Consider the following 19,324-nt stretch of genomic DNA (forward strand, 5'->3'; position numbering starts at 1 on the left):
GGGTTTTATGATAATTTTACATAGAAACCCAAAATATGAACAAAAATTTACTTTTTGACATATAGCTCAATTTTGATGGCAGATTCAGATTCAGCTGGCAAAATTACATGGAAAAAGTATAGTTGGACAATTTTCGAATTTCATTAGGGGTGTCTCATATCGTTTCCCCTTGGAAACTAGACATTTTAAAATGAAGATATCTCGCGTTTAATGAAAAACGTGCCTCTTTCGAATGCAACCTGGCGCCTAAATTTGGCTTGCGCCTTTTCGAGATATTTGAGTTTAACATTTGCACCTTTCTTTACCTTAAAATGGCTGTAACTTTTGACCCTTAAGTTCAAATTTAATTGTCAAAATTTTGTTTTTGTTTTATAGAGCTCTAAAAGTGCCTGCAACAACACTTTTCTCTAAATCATAACCCTGAATTGGGAAGTTCAAAAAACTGATTTTTGAAGGCTTGCTCAGATGCTTTCTCTAAATTGGGTCGTAGAAGGCGTAAATTGCGAGATAATATTTTAGTTTCTTCGACAAATTTACTACACAACAACTTTTAGAAGACAAAAAAAATACAAAAAAGATTCCTAAATAGTTCGGTGAACCTCGTTGGATAAATGTACGACTCGTGCTGAAAAATCCTCTTTTGCATAAACTTCTATTTTTTAAGTCTCATCCAAACAACCCTCCATTTTCTAATGTCGATATCTCAGCAAGTAATGGTCCGATTTCCATTTTTTTTTAAATATGAAACATTCGTGAAGTTTTCCGAAAACATTATTTTATTTTTTTTTTAATAAAGACTAACAATTCAAAAGTGCAAAAAATTCAATATTACGCCCCCACAAAGTTTGAGCCATATAAAAAAATATAAGTAATATCCATTTCCGGGTTTGGAGGAGAATTGCTCATTTCACGAAAAAAAAATTATCTCTGCTATTTTACAAAATATTTCTAGCAAAACAATAAATGGGCAAATTTCAAAGTTGCTGGTTCCTTTAACACTCCAACGCTCGGGTAGTCATTTGACCTTTTTTTTTCAAATTCTTATTGCTTTTGGTAGAATTGACCAATTTGGATGCTTCCGGTTGCAAAAGATCCAGATTTGTCTATATTTATAACTGTCAGATGGGGGACAAATATGGTCCACTTTAACCGGAGATATTCCGGATTCCGTTGGGGTACCTCGGCCCTCTTATTTGGGTTTTTGGTCAATATCACCAAAACATTTCCACAGAACAATGCCGGAAATGAATGAAATCCAAAAGAACATATCTCGGGTTAATTTTCAATAGGTCCTATCAGCCATTATGACTATAAGCACTAATTTGCATTTATCTTTGAAACAACCGAATTGTCAACTTTTTTTTTGAGTTCATAAAATTAAAAGAATTTGTTTTACTTGCAGATGAACCAATGAACCATTTGAAGCATTTGAAATTGATTATTCGTAAACCGGAGATAATATTTTTATTAAGAAAAAAATATCTGAATTCAAATAAAATGTTGAATAGGCAAAATTTGGTTTCTAAAGCATAAGATTAAATTTCTATAAGATTGTTGCTCTAAAATGTGTATTTTTGTTTTTTTTTCTAGACATTTAACTCAATCATTCAACATTTTAGAAAACGGCCCAAAGGACCAGTACAATTCATCCTAAAGGAGATAATAAACAAAATTATAACCATTTATTAGAATATTTCTTTGTTTTATACAATAAGGAATCGTTTTTATTTATTTTGACATTTGAGTAAATACAGACTTCCCTTAAATTTGCAACTTTTTTTTAATTTTGAGACCACAGATCGCAAAAAATTACATCGTAAGGAAAAACTTGTTGTACGAGGGACTTTGCTCGACAAGTCCCTTATTTGCCATCGGAAAGGGCATACAATTTCCGAAATTGAATTGATAAGAAATTTCAATTTCAAAGTTTGAAAAAGCACGTCACAATTGTTTCAAACAACCAGCAACAAATTTGTTAACTTACCCACCTACAAACAGTAGCTCAAATGCTGTACTTCCGACTGTCTGAGCGCAGCTCCAGCATCACCTCGAACGATTCCATGTTCTTTCTCAACTCCACTGTTATGTACTAGTAAGCTCCGCCCAGTCATCATTTTTACCTATCCCGAAATTGCTCACTTTTTCCCACTCTCTCCGAAATTCCCCTCCAAACTGTAAGCGATTACTCCCACTCACTCTTTTCGCAGTGAATCCTCGGAAAGCCTCGGAAAAACCGGAGTATTTTCATAGTTTTTCATCGTCTAGTTTGGTGTGCGTGTGAGTGAGACGGAAAGCAAGCGAAAGCAGTTGAAACAATATTTACACACTTGGTGGTTTTCCGTAATGGGATCCCTCTAAAAGGGGGGGTTGTTTCTGGGGGGAAAAGCTGCAAGGTTGGCAACTCATTTGCTCCCTCGTCATCGTAAACCGCTTCATTAGCTGCGTCTCGTGCTGATGACGGTGATGATGATGATGGAGAATCGATTGGGAGTGGATTTCCGCCAGGCGAAGAATTCTCATCCCACCGACTCTCATTAGCCGCCCAGCATCCACAGCATCATCATCAACGGCAGCAGGAACTCGGAGGCTGTGATTGGTGTTGGTGGTGTGGCCTGGTCGCTGCTGGTTCTGTCGGTCCCCCAGGGGGTAATGAAGATGAAAATTCATGGCAATCTCGGCGTCATTATCACAAGCAAACCGACCGTTCTCTGTCGACGAGGGTGCCTTTCTGGGGTTGGAGCATGGATTGGAGCAATGGAGGAACGAAGCCATTTTGCAATCAAGTGTTGATTTTATTAATGACTTTGTGACGATTGTCCTGCATCTTGAATATGATAAAAAAAAAAACAAATATTCTCTCTCTACACACACATTTGTTCAGATTTCGATTTTGAGTCGAAAAGTAAATACATATGAAGGTGGGTCAACAAGCTTCAGTGAAAAGTAAATGTTTAGAGCAAGATTATCGCCTTACATCAGTGAGAAAGGCAAAACTGGGTTGGTTTGTTACGGTATGTCCACGCATCCTTCCTGCCCTGTAGATTCTGTTAAATGTGATCCGTTCACAGAATCCACTCTACGGCAAACACAACGCAGTGGGGCTGACCGCTTAGATTTTTTTTATTGCATTTTCGAGTATTCTCTGCCTTCATCGGACGAGCTGCGTTTATGTTAGATTAGATTGGACTAGTGAATAAACACTGATTAAAATGTATACAATGGGCCACTTTAAATTTGATTGATCATCTACTTATCTACGACTAAACTCAAAGTAATGAAAATTATAAATAATTTAATTTCTTGTTATTTTTATTTTTTTCCCTCATATAACAAATGTTAATTATAAAATGTATCTGAATATAAGTTATCAACATCACATAAAACAAATATTATTAAAGAAAATCATTTTACCACGTGCAAAAACTAACCAAACATGCTCCCTCTTCACTTTCCACCTTAAACTAACGACATTCATTAGCTTTCCCGGAAAATTAGGGGCGAAATCCAGAACATATTGTTTGTCATCTTTATCCACACACAAGTGTTTGTCCCTTGTGCCATCCCAGCAAGTGACACCACCCCGACCAGTTTATGCAAGATTTATTTGCTTTTGACTTGACTTGAGGGTTGCTGGCTGGTTGTACACGACACAGGGGAGGATTATTTGCTTTCAAATTATTCTCGGTTATTTTATTAGCTTTTATTTGATTTCTGTGATCGGGGTTATTAAAATGTTTGTACAACAGCCAACCAACCATCATTGACTGTGGAATGTGTGGGGAAAATTGGCGTGTGTTCAATTTCCAGCCGATCGGGATATTTATCGTTTGCTGTATTCATTGTGCCGAGCGTTTTGGTTTGCTGTGAAGCTAATATAAATTCTAGAAATGCTCCCTGGATAGATCCGTAGAATGGAGAGTGGAGCAGGCCAAACTGACTTTCCCAGTGATTTATGTCTGTTAATAATAAATAAATGTACAACGATTTTCTCCATTTAATTCATGGAATTTTCATTCGTCGCTTTTGTTGCCTCTCGGAGTGATGGTCAAGAATACAATCACAATGTGCTTCATTTTGCTTTATTCTTGCACGATTTGCAGACCCGAGTCTCTTGAGAAGCACTTGACGCTTGATTTCCATTGTGCGCTGGAGATTCACTATTGCGATAGATACTGCTGATGGTTGGGAAACGCGACCAAAATAAGCTATAGTTCGCTGTTGAAGGAGGTACCATCAGAAGAGAGGAACAACGAGGGGGGATGGGAAATTTATATCACGGTGGCAATGTCTAATGAAATCCGTTCCAAGTGATGCGGATTCCTGTTTATTTCGAAAACTAGGAATACCCTCGGAACCAGCGATGAAAGAATCATCATCAAAAGAAAATCTTTGAACGTTCATCAAGAAAAAAAATCGGTAGGGAACATGGCTCTCGTCTCTCGCGCACGAAAGATTCGTAAAAGGAAGCTAAACAAATCATCATCTTGATTATTCGGCGGAACATCTTTTTCACTACTATACTTGCAGTGTAACGTCACACGTCGAAAAATGGTATGTGAAAATTCAAAAATCAGTTTCTTTTGAAGGAATTTTATGTTCGATTTGGTGTCTTCACAAAAAAAAGATACACGGACAATTTTTTTTTCAGATTTTTAGATCACTTTCTGTCACAAAAATTTGATTTTTTCTAAAAAAATCCAGAAAGGGCAAAAAATCTTTGACCAACTTAAAATAAAAAAAAACCTCAAAAGGCTATTTTTTAAACTTATTTTTGATGTTGGACTAGAAAAAAAATTGAAATAGTTTTTGTTGAAAAGAGCATAAAAGTTCACATTTTTTTTTCACCTTGAAAATCGAACCATAAGTTTTTTTTTTCGGTGATAAAAAAACGAGAGCTGCTTATTGGACAACTCTGAGAAAATATTATTCTCCTGATTTTTTTATCTTTGCATGGTTATATCGCAATCAAAGGCCTTATCAACAAAGTTTAAAAAGCAAAATGTAGGGAGCTTTTCTATATTTCAGAATTAAAAAACATTTGTTAATTAAGTTGTTAATGATTGGGTAGTTTGATTTGATATTTAAAAATTGTTGAAATTGGTGATTTTCTTTTGGGACCATCCATAAACCACGTGGGGGGTAAGCGATTGTCCACGCTCATAAAAGATTTGTTTTGTATGGAAATTGTCTACGAGGGGGAAGGGGGGGTGGGTGAGATTTGAAAAAGTGTCCACGTGGTTTATGGATGGTCCCTTTAGTAAAATTACTGTAATAACTAGAGCCTAAAAAAAGATTTTAGGGATACCCCCTGGTTCGATTCCTTAGGCAAAAAAGGGCAAAATTAAAGATCTGTGCCAAATTTTAGTTAAATCGGTTAAGGTTATAGCTCGTTAAAGTTATGTGAAAAAATCCATTCATACAAAAACGTTTTTCTAAAACTGTTAATAACTTTTCAGGATCCACTCGGATCGCTTTGCACTTTTGGACAAAATTGCAGGGCAATAAATTTCACATTAGTATGTAACACAACCAAATTTTAGCTATTCTCCATATTTTTTTTCCAACATTTTCGATACAAACTTCAAAGCTCATGACCGACCCCTAAACCTCAACCGATTTGGCTCAAAATTGGCACAGATGCTTAATTTTGCTTAAGGAATCAAGCCATGAGTAATCCCCGATGATTTTCTAAAAAATCAATTTTCGTTGTCATCTATTGTCGATACAAATGTGCAATCAAAAAATACTTCAGTGAAATTTTGATAAAATGAACCGTTTTCAAGTTATAACTTAATGAAATATGAAAAAAGTATCACAAAAAAATTAAAAAATGCTTACAGTTATTCTACGATTTTTTTTTTATTTCAACAATTTAAATAATTTTTAAATATCACATCAAGTTGCCCATTTATTAAAATCTGAATATTTTTGTAGTGATTACTTTTTTTCAATACTGCTTAAAACAATATGGAAAAAGGAGGTTAGCCACCTTCTCTTAACATGTTTTAAAAAAATTGCAGCAGAGGAATCAGTCGATTGAAAATTATAAATCGTAATTGAAAGATGCAACTTTTGGTACCAAAAAAATTTCAAAGTTATCGCAGGTTTAGTGAAAAAAGTTGATTATTCCCCGTTTTCGAAGATATCCCATTTTTGCGCGCGGCGCGTCGATAGACACAGTTTTTGCCTTTCTCACCTCAATGAGGAAAGGCTATAAGATCACTCGAAAAATGAACTTCTTTATTCGACCTCGTAGACCCACCTTCATGTATACCTATCGACTCAGAATCAAATTCTGAACAAATGTCTGTGCGTGTGTATGTCTGTAAGTCCGTGCACCGAAAAATATGCACACGATTATTTCCGGACTGGCTGAACCGATTTGGACCTTTTTGGTCTCATTCGATCCGTCTTGGGGTCCCACAAGATCCTAGTTAATATTATGAAGTTTAGAAAAGTACTTCAAAAGTTATGCTAAAAAATCGATTTTGACTTAAGTCCGGAAGATTGTAAAAAGGGTGGTTTTTGTAAGAAAACACGTCATGTTATACATTTTTACACTCAAAAAAATGAGTTCGCGTAAACGTGAACAGCGTTCATGCCACCGGGAACCAGGAAGAAAACTGTTCAACTTGTATAGTGCATTGCACCATGAAAGTGAACAGTTTTCTTCCTAGTTCCCGTTGGCATGAACGCTGTTCACGTTTACGCGAACTCATTTTTTTGAGTTTAGAAAGGTATTGAAAACATTGAAGATCAGACATTCCTAACAAAAGTTATAATTAACTGTTATTTATAAATGTTATTTATACACTTAAATGTTATTTATACACTTTTCAGAGGCCGGATCTCAGATATTTTGTAAAAAACGTTGTCCGGATCTGTCATGCGACCCATCGTTGGATGGGTAATCAAAAGACCTTTCTAATGAGTCCTAAAGATTGAAGATCTGACAACCCTATCAAAAGTTATGAGCCTTAAGTGTTCATTATACACTTTTTTGAAACCGAATCTCAGATATTTTTATAAAATTAAGTTTTATTTATACATGTTTTTGAGGCTGTGTAGTGTATTCAATTTATGAATGTGAGGAAGGCACCAACCACCTAAAGGTGGATTTAATAACGTTTTTTTTTCAAAAAATCATGTCTTGAAATCCTGTAAATGTAACTTCATTATTATGAGATATGTTATGTAACATTGTCCGAGGAATTCGATAAAAATAGTTTCAGACATAGGCTCTTTGGTCCCGAGACGTTGAAAACCGCATGTTTTCATAGGACATTTTCAAGAATATGGCTAGATTTTTGAAACTTCAAACTATCAATCACTTTTCATTTGCGTCCAAGAGAACTTAAATTGGTTAAAAATACGCGGAATTATGGTTTTTTGAAATATGTGGTTTTGGCAAAAATTGGCATTTTTCGGACCACCCTAACACGGCGTAGGACACCCTAAGGGCCAAACAAAAAAATACGGGTCTAACTATTTCGGCCAAGGAACCTGCAGTCCAATTTTGATCGCCTGATCGGACAACTTTTTTCGAATTATGCTGTTTTCTTGGGGAATTGCTGTATAGAGAGATTTTCGGACTTGAGACTTGAGGGTTTTTTAAAAGTTTTATAAAACATTCAACATTCAAAAGCTTTTACAAACTCAATCGAAATATTCACTTCCAAAGCACTCCAAAACCTTCCCAAAACCAACCCACAGCTGCACGATATGTACCGAACGTAATTATTAATATCCCTCGAGTCAGACAGACAGACCAACAGGGGATGGGACAGGCCAGCCAGTTAGCCAGGATTTTCCATGCCATTCTCATTGTCCTTTTGCGTTTCTTTTGATCTATGCAAGCAAGTCACCGCCACTGCAAAACTGCTTGCTCTGCCCCTCTCGTTACGACCACCCGGTGAAAGGACCTGTTCCGCACTTGCACGTGGTATCGTCCTTTCGGAGGGGGAAAGACAAGGAAGCGCGCGCTCGCTCGCTCTCCGGGTGCACTTTTATTAGGTATTTAAGCATGTAAATTTAATCTAAATCTATTTAATGATGATGACGACAAATTTACACGGGACGAACCCCTCTACGAGATGGAATCTAAACGAGAGTGACTTTTTCCTTGTGCGTGACAATTGAAGGCAAGCATACGCTTCGTCATGGTTGAGCGGGGTGAAATTAGGCCTTTTGGGCTAGGGATAATTCAAAGATTGTCACATCGAGAGGGAACACGTGCAGAGTTTTGCTTTTTAAAATATTTGTTATTGCGAGCACGGTGTATAATAAAAATCAAATTTGACGCGCTCGTTTGATGCTGACCGGGGACACGCGGAGATTTATTGCCAGATTTGTCCACGTGATAAACCGCTTTCGAGTGTTGGGAGTGTGCCGACGATTATCTCTGATCGGTGAAGTATTTAATTTTGTTTTTACTATTTTTCATTAAAGTTAACAAATGAAATAATCGCTATATCGCAAAGATATTAGATTTTATCTAACTATTTAACCAGCGTAATCCCCAAAGTCAAATCCAGTTGACCCATTCATTAGCTAATGGGCAGTTTCCATAGAAGTCACCAAAAATGTCCAAGAGCACTAACGAGAGCTGGCAACGAACCACATCATTATTACACAGCATCCGTTGGCACTGACCCGGAAGGATTAAAATTTAATAATCCTATTTGGAAACATTGTGTCCGGTGCCGATTTGCACTGCGTACACGAGTCCAAATCTAAACTGGACACAGAAGTGGACGCACAGATGGACCAAATCCAATTAAGCCAACTTTGGATGGTTTTGCTGCCGTTTTGTTAGGGAAAAAGGGATTTAATTTGGCGCCACTCACTAGAACCGTAGCAAAAACAATCAAAACTGCTCCATTGTCGGAAACGGGGAGGAAAAAATGAATTATTACGTTTTCTGAAAACGGAAATCACAAACGTTTTGCATATATGTGTGTATTTTGTGTTGAGTGCGCGGTAATCAATTAATGTTGGGCATCACGAGCTCGGAATATTGCGTCTGTTGTTGTTTTTCCTGAATCCTGGTCCCACCGAAAGGGCACCTCACATCAAACAGATATGTGTGCTCCACAGCCGTACGAATAGACCCCCCCAAAATGAAGGAGCGGTTTGCCCCGTTCCGCAAATTCGATGGTCATGCCCATTGCTCTGCTCAAATTCATATTCATATTGTATTAAAATTGGTAGATGTCCGTTTCTCTGGACAAGCACAGGATATGTTAAAATTATTAGTAAATATATCAAAATTAATAATGTTATATAATATACCAAGAATTTGACAGATTTGTCTTAGATCTGTTCTGCTAATATCACAAATCAAGCTTTTCAAATGTGACAGCTCAATTTTCTCAATTTTAATTGTTTGCAAGGTTATTCAGTAACTAAATGTCCGATTCCCAAAGTTTTAGAAAACAATAATTACAGTCCAGACTCGATTATCCGAAGGCCTTGGCAAAATTTCACTTCGGATAATCGAATCACGAAAAAAAAAATTTCCCTGTCTTATTTTTGATTGTTAAGCTATGACCCTCAAACTACTCTAATGTGATTTACAATTTTTTAATCCAAGACGGCGGCCAAAATGGCGATGATGAAATATTAAAAAATCCTTTTTTTTTATTTTACAGGCAATATACCATTTGAATTTGACTAAAATGGGGTCACAGAACTCAAATTTGATGTTTGAAGTAAGAAAATTAAAAAAAAACGTTACTTAATCCACCCTTAGGTGGTTGGTACCTTCCTCTCATTTGAAGGGTAATGCCATCCAAACACGCTCGTGGGAAGGTCGTCTTTTAATTACCTATCCAAAGATAGGTCGCATGATATATTTGGACAACGTTTTCATCAAAATATCTGAGATCTTGCCTCCAAAAAGTGTATAAATAACACTTAAGTGCATATAACTTTTGATAGAGTTGTCAGATCTTCAATGTTTTGGACGCGTTGGAAAGGTCTTTTGATTACCTGTTCAACGACGGGTTGCATGATAGATCCGGACAACGTTTTCATCATGATATCTGAGATCGGGCTTCCAAAAAGTGCATAAATAACACTTAAGTGCTAATAACTTTTGATAGGGTTGTCAGATCTTCAATGTTTTGGTCCCGTTTGAAAGGTCATTGAAATGCCTTTCTAAAAATGTATAACATGACGGGGTTTGTGTGTGTGTGTGAGTGTGTGTGGTCCAATCCAATACCCGCTAACCGGTAGCGAAATTATGGGAAAGTATAATTTGTATCAGACTGTGTATATGCCGAATGCTGATACAACTTATCTCAGTCCCGGGTATTAGGTGGTGATAGCCCTCGCGCTGCTTCCAACGACCCGTTTAAGAATGACAGAGCTCCTTGCGGTCCAATTCCGAGGTCGCTGGGCATTGTTCGGCCCCGCCTAAACATAGAAGCAAGCATCTGAAGGAAACTCGATCTATATTTAGACTTCCAATCCCCCAGGCAAATCAGGGATCAGCGCGTATTTAATATGAGAAGATAATATGTTTCAACACTACGGATCATTTCACTGCTAGAATGTAAATCTTCTGATGGCCGACTGCTTAGCGTCCCAGACCACCAATCCAAAGGCGTGAGTTCGAATCCCACCAGATTCATTTTCGTTTTTGTTCATATTCAAAGTTCAAATTTCTGATTCCAAATTTCCAAGGTACCGACCGGGATTTGATCCCTGACCCTTCTGCTTGTAAGGCAGAAGCCGTAACCATTAAGCCACGGAGCCGGTTATGTATAACATGACGGGGTTTCTTACAAAAACCACCCTTTTTACTATCTTCCGGACTTTTGCTAAAATCGTTTTTTACCATAACTTTTGAAGTACTTAACTAAACTGCATAATTTTCAATAACCACTTATGGGACCCCAAAACGGATAGAATGACGCCAAAACGGACAAAATCGGTTCACCCAATGTCGAGATAATCGAGTGACAATTTTTTGATCAACATCCCACCACACACACAGACATTTGCTCAGAATTTGATTCTGAGTCGATAGGTATACATGAAGGTGGGTCTAGCAGGTCTAATTGAGAAGTTCAGTTTTCGAGTGATTTTATAGCCTTTCCTCAGTAAGGTGAGGAAGGCAAAAATACCCGAAGTCCCATACAAACCTTCGGATAATCTAACTTCGGATAATCGAAACTTCGGATAATCGAGTCTGGACTGTATTGAGATTTTTTTTTAGACTTTTTTTTTCGCTTTTTGGAAAATATTTTAAGAAATGGACAAACATGCTGTACATTTGAAAAAAAAAGTGTTTTTGGCCCTTTAAAAAAGTTACTCTTGATTATAAAATTTCGGAAAAAAATTTAAGAGCAGAAAATTAAAATTATTCATCATTGAAAATCAAACCAATAGTTTCCGAGAATGAGGACTAATTTTTCACAAAATTTTTACTCCAGTAGTCCGATCAACAAAAGTCAACAAAAGAAAATGGTAGGAAAATTGAGTTTGAAAAAAAAATTTGTGGTGCTTTTTTCTACAACTTGAAAAAAATTATCAAAAAATGTATAACGTCATTTTCGACTGCAAATTTGATTTGCCCCCAAAAATTTGGTTTTGACAACATTTTCGTTTTTCTTCTCCAAAAATCACCCCTTTCCGAAAGAATCATATTTCCTAAATTCAACCGCAAAAGATACCTAAAACATAAAAAAAACTATTTTGAAATTAAAAAAAACACGTATTTTCGGAATTTTACTTCTAGTGATAAAAAGTCTAAAAAATAGGGTTTATTTCCGTTAATCTATTTTTCCTGAAAATTCCCAATCATAACTTACAACTTTGCCGAAAACACCGAATCGATAGAAAATCCCTTTGCACATAGGGCACAAAGTTTCGTCGAAATAAAAAAAAACAAAGAAAAGTTGATTTGCAAGAACGTAGAAAATAACTCCTTCTGAATGACAAAATGGCCTACTTTTCTTCGCCAAAAATAACAGTTCTTTTCAGCATCCATTTGAAAGCTGAAAAGTTCAGCTTTTCGGCACTTTTAATGAAGATTAGGTAATACTTTAAATACTGTTTTGGAGTTCGAAACCTATCTTGCCGGCAAATAACATTCGACTCGTGCTGAAAAATATGGTTTGCAGCTTTTTACATAAGCTGCATAAAAGACATGCAAGCCACGGATTTTTTTTAAATATTTACTCAAATCATTGAAAATAAACCTTAAAAAATCCAAAAAGTGTTGTTTTCAAGTTAAAGCTACACAGTGAAAAACGAAAAACACATTTGACCTAAATCTATATAAAAAAAATCATAGAAAAAAACGAAATTATGTAATTTTACTCAGATTCTGATTAAAAATTAAACTTTTTTACTAAGACAAAAGTAGCTGATTATTAAAAAGAAAATGCTCATGGATATGTAATAACTCGTTACATTTGATGGTATATTTTAACATATCACATCAAAGCTCGAACATATAATTAAACTCAGCTGATATGTATTTTTGATAGATTTATTTATATTTAAAATACGAATTTAAAGTTAATATTAGAATGTCTACAAAATAAAATATTTTATGTGGTGCACATTAATATAACCTTCAAGCTATTTTAAATCTGCCGAAAAATGTTTGTAACTCAATCAAAATATTTTTTATATATTTTTATGCTCTCTATAAAGGTAGTTTTTGGCAATTCTGCAAATGTTAATAAGAAAATAAAATATTTTCACACAAACGCTGTCAAAATACAGACCACAACAATAAAATCACCCTCACTCTCGCCTTTATTTTTCTTTTTATGACTTTGCTGTCACAAAAATGCTTGTTTTTTTGTTGAAAGATTTTTTCAGATATCACCAAAAAGTATTTTGTAACGCTGTCCTTCAATTGATTAACTCGTTTTATAGACAAACAATGTAAAATAATCTAAAACAGTTTGAAATTCACATTTTTAAATTTTCTTTTAAATTGCAAAACATTTTGACGGCACTGCACTCAATTTCATCAGAACCTCCAACTCGGCGCCAATTACCCGTTCCATCAACAATAAAACGACCAATGTTGTTATTTCTGTGCAGAGCAATGCTGCTGAAAGCATCAAACCAAGTGGTTTTAAATTAAATTTGCGCAAATTACAATCATAGCCAGCAAAAATTAATCGTAAAATTGCAATAACAGAACGCTGGCTGGCTGGATTTCCGTTTCGCGTACTTATGTCCACACCAACATCAACGACGGAAATTTTGTTTTAATATTCGTTTCATACTTTTATATGAGATTGACATTTTTAGTGCTCTTTTCTTCGTTTGCAGCAGGATTATTTGAGTGGATCAAATAATAATAATCCTACTAGGCATTTGTGGTTTGTGGATTACAATCATTAAACAAATAGCAATATTTTTATCGCGATCAAATAATAAAAAAAATCCTAATTTCAGCAGCCATTGTGAAAACGCCCATTATAATATCGCAATTATGAAATCCAGAAAATGAGGATAAAAACGACATCGCTTATTCTATCAACCCCCACTTGTCGGTTCAATCGGATCGTTATACCGCCAACGTTCATTAAATTATGAGCAGAATTTAATTAAAATTTCATATTAATTATGACATAATCATTATCTGTGCTGTTTCTTAAGCCACATAGAGGCCACCGGTTGACATCGGTGCTCGGCGGCGCCATTCCGGGGTTGATAAAGCGGCAAAATTTATCATAACTTTTCCGAGCACAAACACACAAACACAAACACGTATGGAAAACCCTACCTAGGGTAGCGGAACACAGGGAGACACTTCTAACAGGGAATATCCACTATACTCTACCCTCTGAGTTGGCTGATGGCGAGCACAAAATCCAGTCAGCATAACCTTCGAATGGTCATTATTATAACGCAAAATTTTTAGAATTTCAAAAATGATGTGCATTTATTCTGGATCAAAACGAACAAAATGTTTGTGTTAGTTTAGATCCGAGTATTTTAAGCCATTAATTCAATTTGGTAAAATTGGTCAAATTGGTCAAATTAGCAATTTTTTTTTTTTAATTTTGGTAATTTTGGTAAATTTGAGAAAATTTGGTCAATTTGGTAAAAATGGTCGATTTGGTCAAATTGGTAAATTTGGTAAATTTGATCAATTAGTTGAATTCTGTAAATTTGGTAAAAATGATCGATTTGATTAATTTTGTCAATTTTGTAAATTTTGTAAATTTTGTCAATTTTGTCAATTTTATCAATTTTGTCAATTTTGTCAATTTTGTCAATTTTTTCATTTTTTTCAATATTGCCAATTTTGTCAATTTTGTCAATTTTGTCAATTTTGTCAATTTTGTCAATTTTGTCAATTTTGTCAATTTTGTCAATTTTGTCAATTTTGTAAATTTTGTCAATTTTGTCAATTTTGTCAATTTTGTCAATTTTGTAAATTTTGTAAATTTTGTCAATTTTGTCAATTTTGTCAATTTTGTAAATTTTGTAAATTTTGTCAATTTTGTCAATTTTGTCAATTTTGTCAATTTTGTCAATTTTGTCAATTTTGTCAATTTTGTCAATTTTGTCAATTTTGTCAATTTTGTCAATTTTGTCAATTTTGTCAATTTTGTCAATTTTGTCAATGTTGTCAATTTTGTCAATTTTGTCAATATTGTCAATATTGTCAATTTTGTCAATTTTGTCAATTTTGTCAATTTTGTCAATTTTGTCAATTTTGTCAATTTTGTCAATTTTGTCAATTTTGTCAATTTTGTCAATTTTGTCAATTTTGTCAATTTTGTCAATTTTGTCAATTTTGTCAATTTTGTCAATTTTGTCAATTTTGTCAATTTTGTCAATTTTGTCAATTTTATCAATTTTGTCAATTTTGTAAATTTTGACAATTTTGTCCATTTTGTCAATATTGTCAATTTTGTCAATTTTGTCAATTTTGTCAATTTTGTAAATTTTGTAAATTTTGTCAATTTTGTCAATTTTGTCAATTTTGTCAATTTTGTAAATTTTGACAATTTTGTCAATATTGTCAATATTGTCAATTTTGTCAATTTTGTCAATTTTGTCAATTTTGTAAATTTTGTAAATTTTGTAAATTTTGTAAATTTTGTCAATTTTGTCAATTTTGTAAATTTTGACAATTTTGTCAATTTTGTCAATTTTGTCAATTTTGTCAATTTTGTCAATTTTGTCAATTTTGTCAATTTTGTCAATTTTGTCAATTTTGTCAATTTTGTCAATTTTGTCAATTTTGTCAATTTTGTCAATTTTGTCAATGTTGTCAATTTTGTCAATTTTGTCAATATTGTCAATATTGTCAATTTTGTCAATTTGGTCAATTTGGTCAATTTTGTCAATTTTGTCAATTTTGTCAATTTTGTCAATTTTGTCAATTTTGTCAATTTTGTCAATTTTGTCAATTTTGTCAATTTTGTCAATTTTGTCAATTTTGTCAATTTTGTCAATTTTGTCAATTTTGTCAATTTTGTCAATTTTGTCAATTTTGTCAATTTTGTCAATTTTGTCAATTTTGTCAATTTTGTCAATTTTGTCAATTTTGTCAATTTTGTCAATTTTGTCAATTTTGTCAATTTTGTCAATTTTGTCAATTTTGTCAATTTTGTCAATTTTGTCAATTTTGTCAATTTTGTCAATTTTGTCAATTTTGTCAATTTTGTCAATTTTGTCAATTTTGTCAATTTTGTCAATTTTGTCAATTTTGTCAATTTTGTCAATTTTGTCAATGTTGTCAATTTTGTAAATTTTGTAAATTTTATCAATTCTGTCAATTTTGTAAATTTTGTAAATTTTATAAATTTTGTCAATTTTGTGAATTTCGTGAATTTTGTGAATTTTGTCAATTTTGTCAATTTTGTCAATTTTGTCAATTTTGTCAATTTGTTCAATTTGTTCAATTTGTTCAATTTGTTCAATTTGTTCAATTTGTTCAATTTTGTCAATTTTGTCACTTTGTCAATCTATTCGTTCAATTGAGTGCTTGGTTTGCCGGGGAGGTCTCATGCGGTGTCGTCAGAAATGAAACGACGAACCCCATGTCTGATGAGTTTTCAAATTTAAGTGTTGGACTAACAATTCTACCTTTGTTGAACTGCAGGCTTGTTGGGAAGGTGTCGGTATTGACGAATAAAGTAGGGATCTACAGGGGTTAAACATTGAACGGAATATTGGCTCCCACTGAGAAGCAACTAATTTGGCAGTCAACCATGCTCATGCTCATGCTCAAGAATATGAATCTAAGGCAATTCTGACAACGTTCATCCCAAAACCTCATTTTTACTCGTGATCATTCGAGGGATAAAATCCTCACCGCACAGCGATAACACCGAACACGGCCATGGCGCATTTTCCCCAATTTTAATTAATGATTTAATTAATTACGTATCGCCCATCATAATGTCGTACAACAGAATACACAGCGGCACAATCGCAGGGATAATTTATAACTTTGCGCCACAGCCAATTTATAATAAGCTTCCATGGTTGGTTGGCTTGGCGGCACAAATTTATTACATAACATAATAATAATGATGCCAACGACGATGATGATGCTGCGTGCCCCCACCCAAAAAAGATGGCGAATCAATTGAATTCCTGCCCCCCGAAAAAGGACCTGCATGATTGGTCGTCCCAAGAAACGCACAACTGCGGGCCAGGGGAAGATGAAAGAAAAATCCTCGCCGCCGGAACCATAAAAGTTTGCGATGGAAATAATGATTATTTTATTTCTCGTGGCTGGATCGCGAATAAAGCCCCGGGAAAAAGCAATAAAATTTCGACCATGGAATGACGAAGTAAATATTTTTATGAGAAAATGTGAAGGAAAAGGGATTACCTTGGTTTGCGGGGGGAGGAAGGGAACCGGGGGTAAATTCTTCAAGCTTTGAACAATCTTTGCCAGCGCCAACTAAGTATCCCTTCCGCGGGACAATTTCCATCGTGGAGCCGCGGAAAATGTAATTATCTCATCATCATAAAATTGTCAACGGTGGATCATTTTTCATCCGCCGGCACAACTTAATAGCACGTAATAAAATGGCGCTAAATTGTCATTAGTCAGTTTTAATTTCCTTCCGGGTGCTGGTCCGCCTTGATGAATTACTTGAAAATGTACCACTATTTGTCAGGATATATTTTTGTTTAAAAAAAACTATAATTTATTCAATCATTTTAAGCGACAAAAAATCGCGATTCAATTCAAATCCCGTATATATTTTCCATTAATAAAAAAAAGTAAATGTTCTAGACATAATTGAATTTAGCGAAACTGTGTTGTTTTTCTTAAAATGTAAAAAACTGATTAAAGGGCAACAAAAAAATAACAAAAATCATTGCAATCAAATCAGTCTACAAATTATTAGTTTCTCCAATGGAATGTTAAGATTTTGGTCACAATAGGGTCCTGAACGGACCAATACCAGTCCAATATGCATAATCGTCACTTTTGAGTAATTCATGCAGTTTGATTCAAAATCGTGTGCTCTTTCAGAAAAACCAAAAATATCCAGTATTTTGTTCTAGAAATTCGGAGAAAATTTAACACGAAAACTTAACACGTAGCCTAGAAGGACAAATTAAAAAGTAAAGTTTTCGGGTGAATTTATTGCCTCTCCTCAGTGAGGAAGAATAAACAAAAATCGTTAGGTTGACATTTTGCGATGGATCAAAAATAGTCCTCTAGAAACGAGCTGGCAAAAAAAAGGCAAAAAACCATTGCCAAGAATTTGTAAAATCGATTGTAGACTTTACAGAACACATTGGAATAAGTGGAATGTATTTTATATCAAACTGAGTACTTTTAAGCTTGTTACAATTTTTGAATTTTTGGACCACAGATCAACAACGACGAACTTTGAATCAAAGAAAATTTTCATAAATTATTGATATTGTGAAATTTTTTAATAGAAACTGAAACAATATTTAGAATTTTGAAAAATTTCCCTTTAATTAAACAAAATCATCATTTTGCCATAAATTTTAAAAAAGGCCGAATCTTCTAAAATGAACTCAGTTCTGCTTAGATTTCACAGCAAATCACGTTGCTTGCTTCTTATGTTGCAAAAAATGGTTTTAAAAAAATATGACTTTTTTTTTACTAAATTGCGTATTTGTTCGGAGTTTGTTTTAGTGAGTGGATTTACATACATGTGAATTTTTATGTGAATATAAAAAAATGTACTGCCCAGATTCGAATATTCGAAAGCCTTGGGAAAATTTCACTTCGGATAATCGAATCACGAAAAAAAATTGAATGAATTCACCGTTCAAAATAAAAATATTTTACTGTTCGATACCAGTGCTGAAGAGTTCAACTTTTTAGCACCCATTTCAGTGCTGAAAAGTTAACTTAAAACGGTAAAAAGTATGTTTCACTAAAAACAAAGACTCTAATATAACTAGGGACTATTATGAAGTAAAAATCTGAACAAAAATTTTCCTTGTATAAAACAACCGATTTTGCAATTAATGAAAATTGTGGTATTTAAAAAAAATATGATTTATGGTGATTTCTTTTTTAAGTATTTATTTTTCAACTTGCTACATGTTTAAAGTAAATCTTTTAAAGCGTTCAGTGAAAAAAAATTGGCAGTAGAAACTCTTATGTAGTGTACAAAATTTTGCTTCGCTGCCTATTGTAGATTATTAAAATTTAAGTATATGTTTAAATAATGGAATTTGGTATTTTTTTTAGTACTTCAAGAATTTAAAATATGCCACATGTTCTTAGTAAATGTTTTCAATGTATTAGATGATTTTGTTTGAGTAAGTTTATTTGTTATCGTCGATTTTCGCCGATAAAATCGTCGGGATGATTATGATAACCAATAACCTAGTCGTTATCGAAACACAATGTTGTTATCTTTCATAAATTTTGTTTCATCTTAAATGCTTAATTTAAATTAGAGCTGGGACTTCGGATATCCGGATTATTTACTTTTTTTTCTTTATATAATCAGATATCATCTTTTCAATCAAACCAAATCAAAAGAGATGCACGAAAATCGTAGCAGAACTGAAAATAAATCGGATAAAAATATTTGATGAACCCAAAATAGATTTAAGAAAGAAAATGTAACGGATCGGATAGTTTTTCGGATAATAGTATTCGGCCATAAATCATGTGATACAAAACTTAAGGTCTTTTGAAAACCTGAAAAATTATTTTGTTTCATCTTTACGTCACCCCACAGTCGTAAGACAAAACTGGCTTGTATTAGTTTGTTCATTTTCTAATAGAATTATTAATGCTGCAAAATATCCGGATATCCGAAGTCCCAGCTCTAATTTAAATACTTCTTTTTTTTTAAATTTGGAATTTAATACCATAAGT

Source organism: Culex pipiens, chromosome 3, assembly GCF_016801865.2.
Source record: "Culex pipiens pallens isolate TS chromosome 3, TS_CPP_V2, whole genome shotgun sequence".
Lineage (NCBI taxonomy): Eukaryota > Metazoa > Arthropoda > Insecta > Diptera > Culicidae > Culex > Culex pipiens.